This window comes from Phocoena sinus, chromosome 7 (assembly GCF_008692025.1).
Source record: "Phocoena sinus isolate mPhoSin1 chromosome 7, mPhoSin1.pri, whole genome shotgun sequence".
Lineage (NCBI taxonomy): Eukaryota > Metazoa > Chordata > Mammalia > Artiodactyla > Phocoenidae > Phocoena > Phocoena sinus.
The window spans coordinates 61,430,071-61,446,102 of record NC_045769.1 but is presented as its reverse complement, the minus strand read 5'-3'; the positions used below and the strand labels follow the sequence as shown (position 1 = coordinate 61,446,102).

The following is a 16,032-nucleotide window of genomic DNA, read 5'->3' as shown; positions in this document are numbered from 1 at the left end:
CACCGGCTCTAGGCGTGCAGGCTTCAGTGGTTGTGGCTCACCGGCTTAGTTGCTCCGCGGCATGTGGGATCTTCCTAGACCAGAGCTCGAACCCGTGTCCCCTGTATTGGCAGGTGGATTCTTAACCACTGAGCCACCAGGGAAGTCCCTAAGCCCACACTTTAAACAAAGTTGAAATGCAAATGGCAAACTGAAAAAAAATTTGAAACAATGTAGTACACAAATGTTTAATGTTTCTAATTCACGGAGCACACTTAAAGTAAATCCAGTAAGAAACAGCCCACAAGGCCTGAATGGAGATTTCACAAAAGAATATAAATACATAACTAAAGAGATCTTCAACCTCAGTAGTATCTGAAGAAAAACAAGTAAAAGCGAGATACCATTTTTCATTTATCAGACTGACAAAGGTTTCAACATTAATAATAGTGGTGAGGGTGTAGGGGAATAGGTACCATTGGGAATATAAATTGCTCTTTTGTGGAGAGCAGTTTTGCAGATATGTCAGAATTTTGTATATTTTTTAACCCAAGAATTCTACTTCTGGGAATTTAAGCTAAAAAAAAAATTACAAATACATGTATTTGTAAAAGGTATATTGTGCAGGGCACAAAACAGAAGAACTCACCTAAATGCTCATCATCAGTTAAATAAAGTGCTATGTTACCCATCCATATAAAGGAGTACTATGAAACCAGTAACCCAGGAGGATGAAAAGTATCATGTAGATCTATAGTTTTTGTTAAAGACAGGTATCTTGGTATTCCCTGGTGGTGCAGTAGTTGGGAATCTGCCTGCCAATGCAGGGGACATGGGTTCCAGCCCCAGTCCGGGAGGATCCCACATGCCGCGTAGCAACTAAGCCTGTGTGCCACAACTACTGAGCCCGCGGGCCACAACTACTGAAGCCCACGCACCCAGAGCCCCTGCTCCGCAACAAGAGAAGCCACCGCAATGAGAAGCCCGTGCACCGCAACGAAGAGAAGTCCCCACTCACCGCAACTAGAGAAAGCCCACATGCAGCAACGAAGACCCAACACAGTCAAAAATAAAATTAATTAATTAATTTTTAAAAAAAGACAGGAAACTTCTGTATACTGTGGAGAGAAATTACTAGCTTTCAGAATAGCAGTTTATAAAACTACATGTACAAACAGAATATTTATAAAATATAAATTAATATACTATTAAAAATATAATAAAAATATATTAATGGGTACATAGAGAAATGGTCTAAAGTGTGTTTGCTGAATGTTAACAGTGATCATTTGAGGAAGCTCTTTACCATTTTTTACTTTATACTATTTATGCTTTCTCAGTATTGTTATAAAAATGTTTAATACCATGCATATACCATTTTCATAATCAGAAAAAATAAAAAGTAGGCTTCCCATGAACTCTGGCTCATTCTGTGTGGTTTCATGCAAAGACAGAGCACATCCACTTAGGATGATGACCCTTGTGAAGTGAGTTCAGAAAGAGAAAGCTAATGCCGGGCACTGTCTTCTTCACAGCTGCCAAAGACCCACTGAAGAGCTTCTGGTGGGAGGGAAGCGATTGCATGTGGCTTCCATACTTTTGTTTGAAAGCACCTAATTCATATGGAACAAAGTGGTAGGATGGTTGTCCAGGATGGTCTTCCAGCATATTGCCTAGCCATGTAGACCAGAGCGTCCCTCGGTCAGACTCAGTGGAGAGGTCAGTCATGACAACGAAGGGAAGAGGAAACTGGAGTTGCTGTTCATGGGTTCACATCTGTCTCTCTCCATGTTCCTTATCAGATTCCTTCTTTTGATGCAGCTGGAACAAGATGATTTGCAGCTATTTCTAAAGGCCAGTTCTGCTTTTTCTTTTTCTCCTTCTCTTCTTCACTTCCTAGGAGCCATCAGCGGGTGAAGACACGATGGTTGTCCAAAGTGATTGCTGTGTCCTCATCCATGCTGCGGTATATTTGTATAGATACCATTTGCCTGATCATACCCTTGGGGCCCTGTCTCATTTACAGCTGGGCTCCCCAAATTTTATTCTTTCTTCTCAAATGAAAACGTTTTCATAGATTTCCATCTAATGCTTTTTTTTAAACTACAGTTTGGTATCTCACAAATCTGTCCCTGTGGGTGTTCACTTAGATTCTGAAAACAGAGCTAGGGTCTTGAAGTGGTTTCCGAGTAAATAATGAAACATGTGTTCAAAGTCTGTAACTCTTCCTTCTCCTTAACCACATCCTAGATAACCCGCCAATGGTGAGTATCATTTGTGTGAATAGATTCTCCAGTTTTAGTTTTCAAGGCCATATTTTAAATTCTAGCTGTCTGAATGATTAATGTGACTAGGAAAATACTGTTGACCCATTTAAATCATGTCAAGCAACATCCATTGCTCATCTACATAATGAAATACACACTAAACATTACATCTTAAGTGTGGGAGCCAGTGAACTACAAAATAATGTTTTACTCCTGTAGCTGAAGAAATAAAATAGAAGACATTAGGACTAACTGTAGCATTAAATATTAAACTATTCAAATGGTAATTGTCAGTGAAAATCACCTATAAACTGAAACAGCTGATAGCATTACTGCTTCAGTAGCTAATTAGAAGGGGGTGGTTACACACAACAGTGTGAGTTTAAGAAAAGTCTTTATGTCAAAGCATGTTTTAATATTATTTGACTATTATGAGATTTATTGTATACAGCTGAGTTGTTTCTATTGTTAATCAGTGGTTGTGAAAATAGTTTGCTGAAAAATTAGAAAAAATTGTTTGATATTTTTATCATGGTTTCATTAAATTGGGCCATGAATAATTTTAAAGACAGCTGATTTATAGTTGAAACTATTTTGATCAATGATCAGATAACAAAGATAAGCTTTGACTACTTTTGAAATATTTAAATTTTGTAAGGACATCAGTTTGCATAGTGTTTAAATAAGTGGAAATTTTAAAGGCACTCAATTTAGGCTATCACATTACCATGGTTACACCTTTGCACGTTATTTTGTGTATCTCATGTAAATAGATCTGTGAGTCACTGATAATTATTTGGTTTTTTTTTTGTTCTTTTGGTAGTTCTGTGCTTAGCTGAATTTAATACAGTTCACACGGCTTGCTTTGGTTTTTATATTTTAGTGTTTGTGATTGACAGTGATTGAGCATTTCTTATGGAGTGCTTGCCTTTTTTGTCATAAATGATGTATGTTGGTAGTGCTTGAAATATAAATACGTTCTTGTATTACTGTTTAATAAACAGGATTTTTTATGCAAAGGAGACTTCTTGGTACATTTAAACAATAAGATTCAGTGAGCTCTAGAATATTTCTATTAAATAGTCAAACAAATGTGTTTAAACTCTTACAAACTAAGTTACTGAGGTTACCAAGGACAACGTAACAGTTTATGGCTAAGCATAACATTGACTGAACACTATTTAATAACAGAATAAAAATAACATTCTGCTGTCTCAAAATTTGCGGTAAGGAGCTTTACAGGGGATGTATTCACTGCCAAGTAGAATCTTTCTAAAACATACTTCTCTCATCCCACCCTTTGCACAAATATAAAATCTATTCCATATACTAATGTGTTTGGAAGGATATGATTCTTGAATAAAGCTGGGATCGTTTATGCTTCTAAATGGAAGAAGAGATTTTCCTTAGACTTTACCATCAGCTTTCTAGCAAGGCCCCACCAAGAACTCTCAGAAAAATGTCAAAATTAGGCTGTACATGATTCATCCTACTGAATTTAAGCCTTCTCTCAATACACTACAATCATGAGATGCCATCTGGTTTATAAAGTGTTTATACATCTGCAGTCTCATTTGATGGTCAGGGTGGTCCTGTGATAAAGGCAGGAGAGGACCAGTGCTTTGGATAGCATGGTTTTTAAGTAGCAGTTCTGGGACCCAACCTAGGATCTCATGAATATTTTGTGAAGTACTTACTTTGTGAATTGTCCAAAACACATTTTGATGTTCAGACTGGTTTCTACCTACTGATCAGTCCATTTTAGAGTGACCTTCTCCCATACATAGTCAGGCAACCAGTGATCATAATTACCATTTATCGAGTGCTTACCTTGTGCCACTCTCCATACCTCATGTCATACAGTTATCATAGCAAGCCTGTGAAGAAGGTATTGTTATTCCTGTTAACGGATGAGCAAACTAAGACTTAGAGAATTTAACTAACTTGTCCAAGTAAACCAACTAATGCTCAGAGAAGGGAAAACAATTTAAACAAGAACTCAAGTAAGTATAATTAGAAAGGCACACCTTTCAGAGGACAATCCCATGGCACATTCACAAGCAAAATATTAAGTGTTTGAAATTCTACTATTTATTTTTACCTCCAAATGGGCTATGTTTTATCTTGGCATTTTTGTTTTTGTTTTATAACACTCTGGTAGAACTATAGTTCAAAAAATGTTCACATTAGACAATAGCATGCTTCAGATATTGTACACATTAAATATTTCAGGACTGTGGCTCTACTGAAGACTTTAATCTAAAAATGAGATGATGAATTTTTCATTCCACCAAGTGTGAATGACCTTGGTCAGCTACGGATTTCAAGTAATATTGTGTTTTCAGCTATGAGAGGCAGCCTGCTTTATACAGGTAAAGAGTACACATTTGGGTAGTGGTGGCAGTGGTTTTCATTTTTAATCTTTAGTACAGAAAATAATGATTTTATAGCTGAGCATCCATATCTGAAAAAAAAAAATACAAGAGCCAATTTGTAAGCAGGCTTCTCTGGGACTCCCCTTTTAAGCCTGTACCATTTTAATACATTGTACTTTTTGCATTAATTCTTAAAGCAATGGAGCTGTTATTTCTTCATGTGGTTAACTAAGGCTACATAGTTGAATTAAATATAAAGTTATTTGTGGCAACATAACTACATCACTTCAAAAAGCTACCTTCAGATAATTTGGAACTTTTTTCTTTTGCTAAAGAGGCTACTGTGTATTTTCTCTTTATTTTTTGTGAAAATGACTGCTTGATGAGTGATCCTGGCTTCTATTGTCTTGAATCTGTGTAATCTCAACTACAGAAGCTGAAAATATATTGTTTTCCTGGAGCTTAGCTTTCTTATTTTCGGTTGTGATTATTGACCTACCTAACTACCTACCACTTCTATTGCCTGGTTACAGGGCAGAACTCCCACAATTGTCAAAATACCATCGTAGGATCTATATTCAAATGGTTTCTTTTTGTTTCATGCCTTTCACTTGGAGCTGTACAGTGAAAGCATTCTCAGGAAAATATTAAGATTTTTTTGGGTTTTGTAGGGGTTTTTTGGTAATGATACTGTAGTTTGGGTCAAAGCTCTGAGCTATTTTATACCAATTATTTGCATAAATAACTTTAAAGGGCTCATAAAAAAAAGAGAAAAGAAATGCCTCCAACAATATAACTAGAGCATGTTGCATATAGAATTCAGTTGACCCTGTTGTGAGGGGAAGATTAAAATTACAGTCTTTTCAAAGGCTTTAGTACAATTGAAAAATACTCATACTAAAGCTGTGCCTTTGATCATAAATTATAAGTCCCAACATCTTCTATTACTGGATATTTTTATCCAAATAACTAATATTTTGAGTAGTATTTTACATGACAGTAGTATTTAAGAATAGTCTTTTTTAAAGAATTAAAGAAAGACTTTCTCATTATGTCAGTCTTTTGTAAACTCATGATACTTGTATACAGACTTTCTCTAAAATTGAATTCCATGTGTTATTTCTGTGAAACTGCTCTTTCTGATGCTTACTTGTGTGCTTTAATATAAATTTTTTTCTATGTTTTCCTCTTCTTTAACCCAAGTATGTGAGGTAATAGGAATGTTTTTTTGAGAGACTTTGGAAAGTTGAAGTTTGCCAGATGTTCTGTGCTAACCTAGAAGTGTGCATTCTCTGGGTATCAGGACTGTGTGAAATTCTTTCCTGTTACTTTGACAGAATGAATGTTTGCTTTTGGGTCATTTTGGTGTCGTACTTCTACTCTGATCAGAGCTTGACTTTTATTCTGTATTTAAATGATACTACGGCATCCAGAAAATCTGGCAAAGAAAATGATATTTTGATGACATTTTTCACAGGGCTCAACTGGAATGAATTATTACATTTTAACCACAGCCCTAATAAACAGCTTCTTTATTTCCTGTGAAAGGGTACAATATTTCTTTGTCCAAGAAGTTGCCTGAGTATATGTATTGTTGAAGTGCTAAAAAGCTGCTTTTCTCTAAACTTTAGCTGAGACACAATGGGATTTTCTAAGCATATACTATTTCAGTGTGACTCAATATTTTATGATTATAAAGAGGAATTTAAATTCAAATTTTGAACAAAACATTTTTCATCTTAAATGGAGAAATTTCATACAGTAGTCCTAGTTCCTTTTACAGGTTAATCATTTCTGTGTAACTTCCACTTATCCACCAAATGATCTGCTTTTAGATTTAGATTTTGTGTTCTTACTATAATCTTTGACACTCCTCCCCCGGCTATGATTGGGCCGGCCTAAAGGAATTGTTTTCTAGGTTCACAAACATGAGTCTACTTTATTAAATAGGTATGTTTATTGATCTGTGTTTCTAGAATAGGTTGGGTTGTTTTTGTCACCCAAGAAGAGGGGAATGCTTTTTGTTTAAATCACAGATCCCTAGGTGCTAGTGATGTAAATTAATGAATAATAACATATTATCCAATTAGCTTTTGCTAAGAAGCAAAATGAAGTATTTTTCCTAAACCCATTTCTGAACTTGTCATTGACATTATACTCTATCGGTTGCTATTGATACATTTTGTTAAATAGGAAGAGGGATGTAGCACTGAGCCAACTTCCTGATGGAGCCTTGGGGAAGGTCATGTTTTGCCATGACCTGGGCATCATTCTTGAATGTTGTTATTATTGGTAGGGGGTGCCCTCAGGCCGCCACCCTTCCTCTTCCCAGAAGTGCTCTATGGCTGGCTTTCCAGCTCATCTTCTTTAGAACCAGGACTTCCAGGCTCTGGTTTATAGGCTTGATGATGAGTTACATCCACAGCCTCATATGTGTGGTGGAGACTACTATCTCACCTTCCTCTGACTACTTAGTGTTATTAGTTGTAGTGGCCCAATTCTAATATGAGTATGATAAAGTCTCATAGAAATTGCAAACTTAGAGCTTTAAGCAGCTAGGATTTTGTGTCACGTAAAATGCTTTACACATTTCTTTTTTTTTTATTTCTGTGGAATCTTTGTTACTGTTTTAGCCATCTTAGCTATAAATAACTTCAAGGACAACCTTGTTGGATGTCGAGTAGAATCTTTATTTCAGATAAGTGTTTATGCCAGCATACTTCAGGCTTGACTCTGTGCTTTATTTTGAGCATTAAAGAAAATGATCTGTTTTCCAACACCTGCATAACAATTGGCCTGTATCCTCTTGAGAAATGTTGTTTAATAAACACTGTAGCTTTATCATCCAGAGGCTGTTGCCGGATGCTGTTGCCAAATGCTGTTAATTAAGAAAAAAAAAAGTTTTTTTTTACAGGTTTGTGAAACAGATCCACTCCTCTCCTTGTAATGGCATCTTAGCTTGAAATCCAGGAAGTAATGGTGTATGGTGTCCATATCCATGATTTTCTGAATTGGAGAAAAAGTGTGGAAAGCAAAAAAAAAAAAAAAAAAAAAAAGTGTGGAAAGCATCTGGGGAAAAGGAGGCTCTTTACCAGCTTGTTTCCTGTAAGCTCAATTGGAAGACCTTGTCCGTGCAAATAGATTTCAAAATAGAGCCTGCCCTTTGACTGTCTCCATAATTACATGGCTTGCTCTGTATTTTATTTGGCAGTCAGAGCAGTTAACCCCTGGAAGGAAGGGGCTGATGGCATGGGCAGCTTAGCTCCCCAGACATGTCCGTGGGAATGAGTAAAGCACTGTTTGGAGAAGCTCATAGCTAAAAGCACACCAGAACTCAACCAAAACTTTTAAAAAGCAAGTTTAATAATGTCTGTTATGATTGGTTTAAAAACTTACTTTGTCCTTATTGTGTAGATTGTAGAGAGGTATTAATTGTTTTTTTAAAAAGGGGAGTTGGGGGAGTTCCTTGTTGCTTTGATGTAATCAACATCTGTCAACAGAATGAATTTGCTTTTGTGTAGTTCCAAGGGCCCTTGTCCTTAAGCTTTGCCCAATCAGTATCTGCTTCAGCCTGGGGCATTCCCCTAGCTGTTTTGGGTTTTTTTCCCTTCTTTTTCTTTTTCTTCTTCTTCTTCAACAGATGCACAGGTTATTTCTTGTGAAATGTGAGCTTCTCCTCTGCGTTATAGTCTCCTTGATATGGGAAGGAACTTTCTTTCTCATTTACTCTTAAAACATGTACCTCTTACTACTAGATTATAAAAATCAATGGGAGTTACAGAGAGTGAGGCAGACTATTTAATTTTCCTTTCACGACATTTGTGCAAGTTATCAAACCTATCAAGCGGACAGTCAATATTTTAGGTCAGGAAATATGAGACATGGCTGCATTCGCCGTGCTGTAAGACCCTGTGCTCCTACCCTGGGTAATTGGTTGGAGTTCATGAACTGTGATCTTTCTGTGGTTCTAAATCAGCACCGTGAAAATGTATTTCTGTGGTACAGTCCCTCCTGAGCCTACTGTAGGAAGCAATATTTCTAAACAGTTAAAAATATCTTGAACTGCTGTCACAAGTTGCTTTTTTTTAGAGTTAATGTATTATTTTAGCAAATCCTTTGATTTAAAATTAAAATCATCAATGAGTGTAAGAGCCATATTTGAAAATGAATTAGCAAAACGTTGTTTTCTCTTAGTAATCATAAATCATTTAAATCTGGCAGGCATTCCTCCCTTCATCCAAAATAATTGCCTCCATTTGTAAAATCAATTAGATGTTGATATGCTATAAATAATAGTTTTGTTACTAGACTTTGACATTTGCTGATCATTACGAAAAAATACATTCAGCAAGACATTTTACAGGGTGTCTTTTAAATTACATATTATCTCTGGTTGACATTGTTGCCTAATGTAAAGTGATACAGGCTACTTTATTGTGTTGTTTTCTACCCAGATACTTGAAGCCTCTGAAACATACCATAACTGAGGATTGATGGCACTCTGGAGGGTGAAAGTGCTTCCCTGGAAACGTACAGTGAAACATAGAGGTGTTGGTAGCCCACACTTGAGTACAAATGTACTCTGTTCAGTTTTACAACTGCTTAAGATAATAAGCATTAATAGGCATTTTAAATGTCTCTTTGGAAGTTCATTCAGAACTCTCTCTTAAAAATACTTGTTGACCAAAAGAAAACTTGCATTTCCGAGGGTAAAATCAGCTTAATTAAGGGTCATTAGTAGAGGTACACATAAAAACCCAGGGCTCAGTGGGTGAAATGGAAGCTTTTCATTATGTGGTATAGAATGCACGCGCAGATAACAATTAAAATGAACCCTGAGTAAGAGGCCAGTGAATATAGGGCATGTCATGTGCAGCAATATTAGTTATTTTAAATGCATTCTTCCCCCATCATACTTGAATTCTGTAGTCCCACCTTTCAGACTTAATCTGTAAAGGGAAATAAAATGCAGCTTTTAGAAATTGATGTTATTACCGAATATGAAAATATTTAAAACTGTAACCTAGATTTTCATTTCAAATACAAATTTAGAATATGAAAAATGTGCTGCAGGATCCAAGGGCCATGTAGCAATTTCAATAGACATTCAGGCCGCACAGCGCGCTCCTCCGTGGAAGGAAAGAAGCAGTTGCTTATAATTTTTGACATTCAGCTCAAACTAGGAGCTAATAGAATTTTTATGACACTGAAAATAAATTCTTGTTATTACCTGTGATAACAGTAAGTATTCTAGTATTCATAACTGATAACGTATAGATTTACTGCCTAAGGAAACCTTATAGAGAGTTTCTGTTACATAATTGACAGTAACAACACTCGCTATGATCATGTCTTTTAAGATCAAATTAGTCCAAAGCAGCTCCTTGCTGATCTGGGGCTCTCCTCTTCTGAGGTTTCTGATGATTTCCTACTGGCATCTCCTAAACTTCAGATTAGTCAACTTAACCCTTGTTTCCTAAAAATAGCTTTAACAAAAGAGGGTTTGCTGTGAGTCCTGGGTGAATGATGGTGCCCAGAAGACCGAGGGGCCAGTCCCGAGGCTGATGGAAACCTGCCTGGTGTCCCTGCCTCTGATGATGGACATCATCAAATTAGCTGTGTAACATCGACGGTAGCAAGTTGGAAGTTACATGTAGTTATTAGAAGGTATCAGCAGTTCTTCTATTTAGTTATTTTTTAAATTGAAATATAACAGATGTATAACATATGTGTTCATTTTGGATGTACAAAGCAGTGCTTTTACAAAGAAAGGAAATATATAGGAAATTCAACAAACCTTTTCTAGAGTGATCTATAGCAGATAATGTAGTTTGTGACCCTGAGTATAATTGGGATGGGGGATTTTAATTTTACTCCCTCTGCATTTAGAAAATTTGTTAATTGCTATTTATGAATTATACTATGATAAGCAAAGTTGAGGATCTCCCCCCCCCGCATTTTTTGTCATGTTAATTGGAGAGCCATTATCTTCTAAAGGCACATATTGATGTAAGACCATTTCTTCATTTCACCTGTGAAAACACTAAATTGTTTTTTTTTTTCTGGTTTGTAATGAATAGTTAGTAGAATAAACACGGCATGGTACCTTATTATCCTGTTACTTTGTGACAACATTTATAGGGTATCTTTTATCAGATTGAAAGAAAAGATTTTGCTTCCAATAAAAATGTATCTTATGGGGCTTCCCTGGTGGTGCAGTGGTTGAGAGTCCGCCTGCCGATGCAGGGGACATGGGTTCATGCCCCGGTCCGGGAAGATCCCACATGCCGCGGAGCGACTAGGCCCGTGAGCCATGGCTGCTGAGCCTGTGCGTCTGGAGCCTGTCCTCCGCAATGAGAGAGGCCACAACAGTGAGAGGCCCGCGTACCGCAAAAAAAAAATAATAATTAAAAAAAAAATGTATCTTATGGAAGTGGAGTTGCTGAGAACACTGCAAAACCATAATTGTCAACAGATTGGATATGTTCAGGCTGTGTTCCCAATGTTTAAGTCATGTGTAGAGGTGCTTGCCTCTTTCTGGCAGTGAGCCCATTATTTAGCAGAACAGGTATGTTGGCGACACTGTTCATTCTAGAAGTGAATGTCTGAGAAGCCTCATTCAGATCTCCTAGTAGAGACCTGATGACTTCATGCGTTGAGTTTAAGAACATTGGAAAGATTCCCCCTGTAATGACTGTGTACTTGAACTTGATAATACTGATAAAGATGACCTCTCTTTCATGTTATCAACTGCATTGAAAAAAATCTACATGAGTCCTAAAATTGATCAGACTCTACATCGTCCCATTGCCTGGGACATAGCATGACAGTCAGAAGCTGCTGAACGAAGGCACACATGTCAGAGCTAAAAGAGACCTCAGGGACTTCCCTGGTGGCGCAGTGGTTAAGAATCCGCCTGCCAATGCAGGGGATGGGTTCGAGCCCTGGTCCGGGAAGATCCTACATGCCGCGGAGCAACTAAGCCCGTGCACCACAACTACTGAGCCTGCACTCTAGAGCCCACGAGGCACAACTACTGAAGCCCGTGCGCCTAGAGCCCGTGCTCTGCAACAAGAGAAGCCACCGCAATGAGAAGCCCGCACACCGCAACCAAGAGTAGCCCCAGCTCACTGCAACTAGAGAAAGCCCGCGCACAGCAACAAAGACCCAACGCAGCCAAAAATAAATAAATAAATTTATATTAAAAAAAAATAGACCTCAAAGATTATGAAGTTCACTCCCTCATTTTACTAAACCTTCTGTAGCAGTTGATAGTGTCTGTGAAGTGCTCAGCACAGAGCTTGGCACCAGTAGGCTCTCAGCCAGTGTTCACTGCTGTTGTTACTGCCCGAGGTCACACAGTTAGCTCCTGGCAGGACCAGGAGCAGAACCTCTAGCTCCAATGCGGTGTCATTCGGGCCCATTTTTAATCAGGAATATCACCATCTGTTATAATCGAATGTATTTGTTTGCTTCTTGTCTGTGTCGCACCACGGAATATGAGCTCCCTGAGGCAGGGACTTTGTCACCTGGTTCACCTCGTGTCCAAAGCATGGCATGTAGGAGGAGCTCAGTAAGTAATTGTCAAATAAAAGAATAAGTAAATTTCAAGGCCCACAGGTAAACATGTTGAGTGTTGAGAAGGGAAAGGAAAAGACATTAACATTTATGGGGTGTCTACTTTTTTATTTTTTTGGCCACACCACGTGTCTTGCGGGATCTCAGTTCCCCGACCAGGGATTGAACCCAGGCCATGGCAGTGAAAGCCTGGAATCCTAACCACTAGGCCACCAGGGAACTCCCCCATGGAGCGCCTACTTTTAAAAGATGGTTTAGGGATATGTGTTATCTCAACTAACGTTCACAACCTGGTGGTGAGGAAAGCACTACTATTCCCATGTAATGGTGAAGAAAGTGGGGCTCAGAAGTTTTGGTAATTCAGATCTGACTTCAAAGCTCGTGTTATTTTCACTACCACAATGCCTCCCAGTTAAATCAGTTCTAAGACTTTTCATGAAAAATACCTTCATTCTGAATGTTGGCTGGTTCCATGATGTTTATTTTTTTTCATGATTAAAAAAAAATTTCTTTGAAATTGAATCCCTGAAAAAACACATGCTATAGCAAAGCATACCAGCTACTAGAGCCCGTGCACACTGTTGAAAGGCAGCTTGGAGCGGCAGACACAGCCCTGGATTTGGACTTCGAGGACTCTAGCTGGGGCCACCAGAGGTGTGAGCCTTTGTTCCTCATCCATAAACTAGTGACATCAACAGCTGCCTGCCTCCCTAACAGCACTGGTAAGACTTAATGTGTGTGGAGCACCTAGCACTGTGCTTAATTAAAGAAACTGGCCATTAAGTGTTAACCACTATTATTGTTTTCTATTTCTATTAGTGTTATCGTTATTAATAGTCATCATAATACATGCTTTTCTCAGAAGGGAAACACTTGGGAGCTTGTCTTTGGTCCTACCTAGGGATGCAGTTAGGGAGCCCAGAATCATGGATTGATTCCACCTGAGCCTTTCCTTGGCTTTAACTGGGACCCAGATTTTTCCATTCTGTGTCCACAGACTGCCCAGCCAAACCTCTACAGCATGTGTTTGGTCAGCAAAGGGAGTTTGGCTTGAGAAAGAGGATGGATTAGGTCAACCCATCACCACTTTTGCAAAAAAAAAAATAATAATAGTGGTAACTTTTACTAGTTTTGTGAGGCCTTTTACATTTTCAGGTGTGTCCTTGTGTGTTGTTAGCTCATCTTTTTCTCACGCATGAGAGAGCAACATACTTCATGAAGGCAACTGGACCTGCTTTCCCGCAGCTTTGGCACTCTGGCAGAGTTACTTACCTTTGTGTGCTTCCGTATCTTCAACTGTGGAATGAGTAACAACAGTTCACAGTTTACAGGGTTCTCAGGAAGATTAATGAGCTACCATATGTAAAGGGCCTAGCATAGTAATTGATGCACAATAAGTTCTCAGTATTAGAAGCTATAGTGAAGCCCAGGGTTTCTTTCTCATTTTACTTTTCAAGTATTCTTGAAGGAACTACCATTTTTTGGGGCATCTACTAAAGGCAGGGCACTTTCACAGACTTTATTCCAATTAATTCTCACTTGAGACTCAAGACACTTGCTCAGGGCCACACAGCTACCAAGTAGTAGAGCTGAGACAGAAGTCCAGGCTTCTGCTTTCCAACCATCTGCTTTTACTAGGAAACTACCCTGCCCCTCATAGACAGTTAACATCCTGGGGCTGGTGGTGTTGTCTTTAGGGAAATGTTGTACTTCACAAGCTTTAGGGAATATGTACCTGCCTCTATTAAGCAACTTTTTTTCTTTTTAAAGAAGTGATATTACTGGCAGCATTTTGTCTGGTATTTGGAATTATTTAAAATAATACCTGAAACACCTCTGTAAGTTTGATTCAACAATGTTACTTTCAGCTTTCTGGAAGAGCATGATTGAGTGAAACTTAGGACACTGAATCAATGACTATCGGGGTTTGTTTGCTTCTGTGCCTTTTCCCCATTTTTCCTTTCTCCCACTTAGAGATCTTGAGTTTTGGGGCTAATACTCACCTGCAATTTGTGTTTCCATTATGTTTCACAGCTGGAAGATTACTCTAGGCCAGTAATTCTCAAACTTCAGTGTGCATGAGAATCACTCTGGTGAGGGATTGTTAAAACACAGATTGCTGACCACATCCCAGAGTCTGAGTCAGTAAATTGAGGAGGGGCCCAAGAATTTGCATCTTTTCCCCATGTGATACTAATATGCTGGTCTGGGTACCACATTTCGAGAACCAGTGCTCTAGACCGGGAGTCGACAAAATTCTTCTCTAAGGGGCAGGTAGTAAATATCTTAGGCTTTGTGAGCCATATGTTCTCTGTCACAACTATTCAATTCTGCCACTGTCGCTCAAAAGCAGCCATGGCTAATTGTAAGTGAATGAGCGTAGCTATGTTCCAATAAACCTTTATTTATGGGCACTGAACTTTGAATATTGTATAATTTCATGTTACAAAATATGATTTTTTTCAACCATTTATAAATATAAAAATCATTTTTAGGTTGGGGCTATATAAAAATAGGCAGCAGGGCAGATTTGCCCTTTGGGCTGTAGTTTGCCAACCCCTGACATGCAATTATGGCATGTTGGGGATTTTTAAAACTATTGTTTTTTTTTTTTTTTTTGCGGTACACGGGCCTCTCACTGCCGTGGCCTCTCCCGCTGCGGAGCACAGGCTCTGGATGTGCAGGCTCAGCGGCCATGGCTCACGGGCCCAGCTGCTCCGTGGCATGTGGGATCTCCCCGGACCGGGGCACGAACCCGCGTCCCCTGCATCGGCAGGCGGACTCTCAACCACTGTGCCACCAGGGAAGCCCCAAAACTATTGTTTTAATTATAAAAGTAATGCAAGTGAATGTTTTTAAAAGTCGGTCAGTATAGAAGAAAACAGAAGGAATCAGGAAGTCTTCCTCCCCACCCCAGCCCCAATCAGATATCCCAGAAATAACCACAATTGCTGAATATCAATTTTCAGAAAGTTTATAGGCATATACAAGCCTGTATAAATGTATAAGTTCTTTTTACATGAGCTTTTTACATAAGCTCCTTTTAATGAACTTTTAATATGTACTGCTCAGCATTTGCTATTTTCCTAACAATATATTGTGACCTCTTTCAATGTCAATACATAGAGATGATTTAGCTTATTCTCTTTAATACCTCTATAGTTTTCTGTTGTATAGATTTACCATAATATATTTAACCAGTCCCCTACGGATGGACATTTGGATTATTTCCCATTTTTTTCTACCACAAACAGCGCTACAGTTCATCTTCAGACATCCATCATTGCATACAGTAGAGTCCTAGGAGATGAATTGCTGAGTCAAAGGATGTGTGCATTTAAAATTTTGATAGATATTTCTAAATTCCTGTTGTGGGTACTTTAGGACCCTACATTCGTTTCCTGTCAGGGTTACACCCTCCAGTTTTGCTATTTAGTCTTTATCTGACTCGAGCATTCATTACAATGACTTTCAGTATAATGCCTCGCTGCACATGAACTTAACACAGAGTAGTAATCCTATCGAGGGCAAAAAGTGCAGCTGGTAATTTGTCCAGGATTCGTGAAAGGAAAATGGCTTTAAAGAACATAAAGCCACCCAAACAGTGCCCTGAATCTAGGGTCATCCTGGACATGGCTGCTTTTAAGGTACCACAGCAGAAATTGCTCTTTTTATAGACCTGGTGTTTAGCAGATGTTTCTGTATGTTTTTTACCCACTAGAATAGAGTTTTCCATTGTCAAACATTTATGTAAACATACTATTAGCTAATAAATATGCTTTGCTACTATTGTACTAGAACTCAGAATACCACTGCTTTCCTTTCTATTCGGG

The 16,032-nt window shown here is 38.4% G+C and overlaps 1 protein-coding gene across 6 annotated transcripts in view; it reads left to right on the top strand.

The window, feature by feature from the left end:
• METAP1D (methionyl aminopeptidase type 1D, mitochondrial) overlaps positions 1-16,032 on the top strand; it is a 79,616-nt gene that overhangs the window by 45,860 nt on the left and 17,724 nt on the right. For 2 of the 6 annotated variants that reach the window (XM_032637703.1, XM_032637702.1), the window contains exon 1: positions 12,794-12,921. The exons of 2 other annotated variants lie outside the window; for them this stretch is intronic. The gene's annotated coding sequence lies outside the window, so the exon portion shown is untranslated. Of the gene's footprint in view, positions 1-4,597; positions 4,619-12,793; positions 12,922-15,727; positions 15,847-16,032 lie in introns of those variants that run through there. 2 more of the 6 variants (XM_032637698.1, XM_032637701.1) reach the window with 2 other exon arrangements.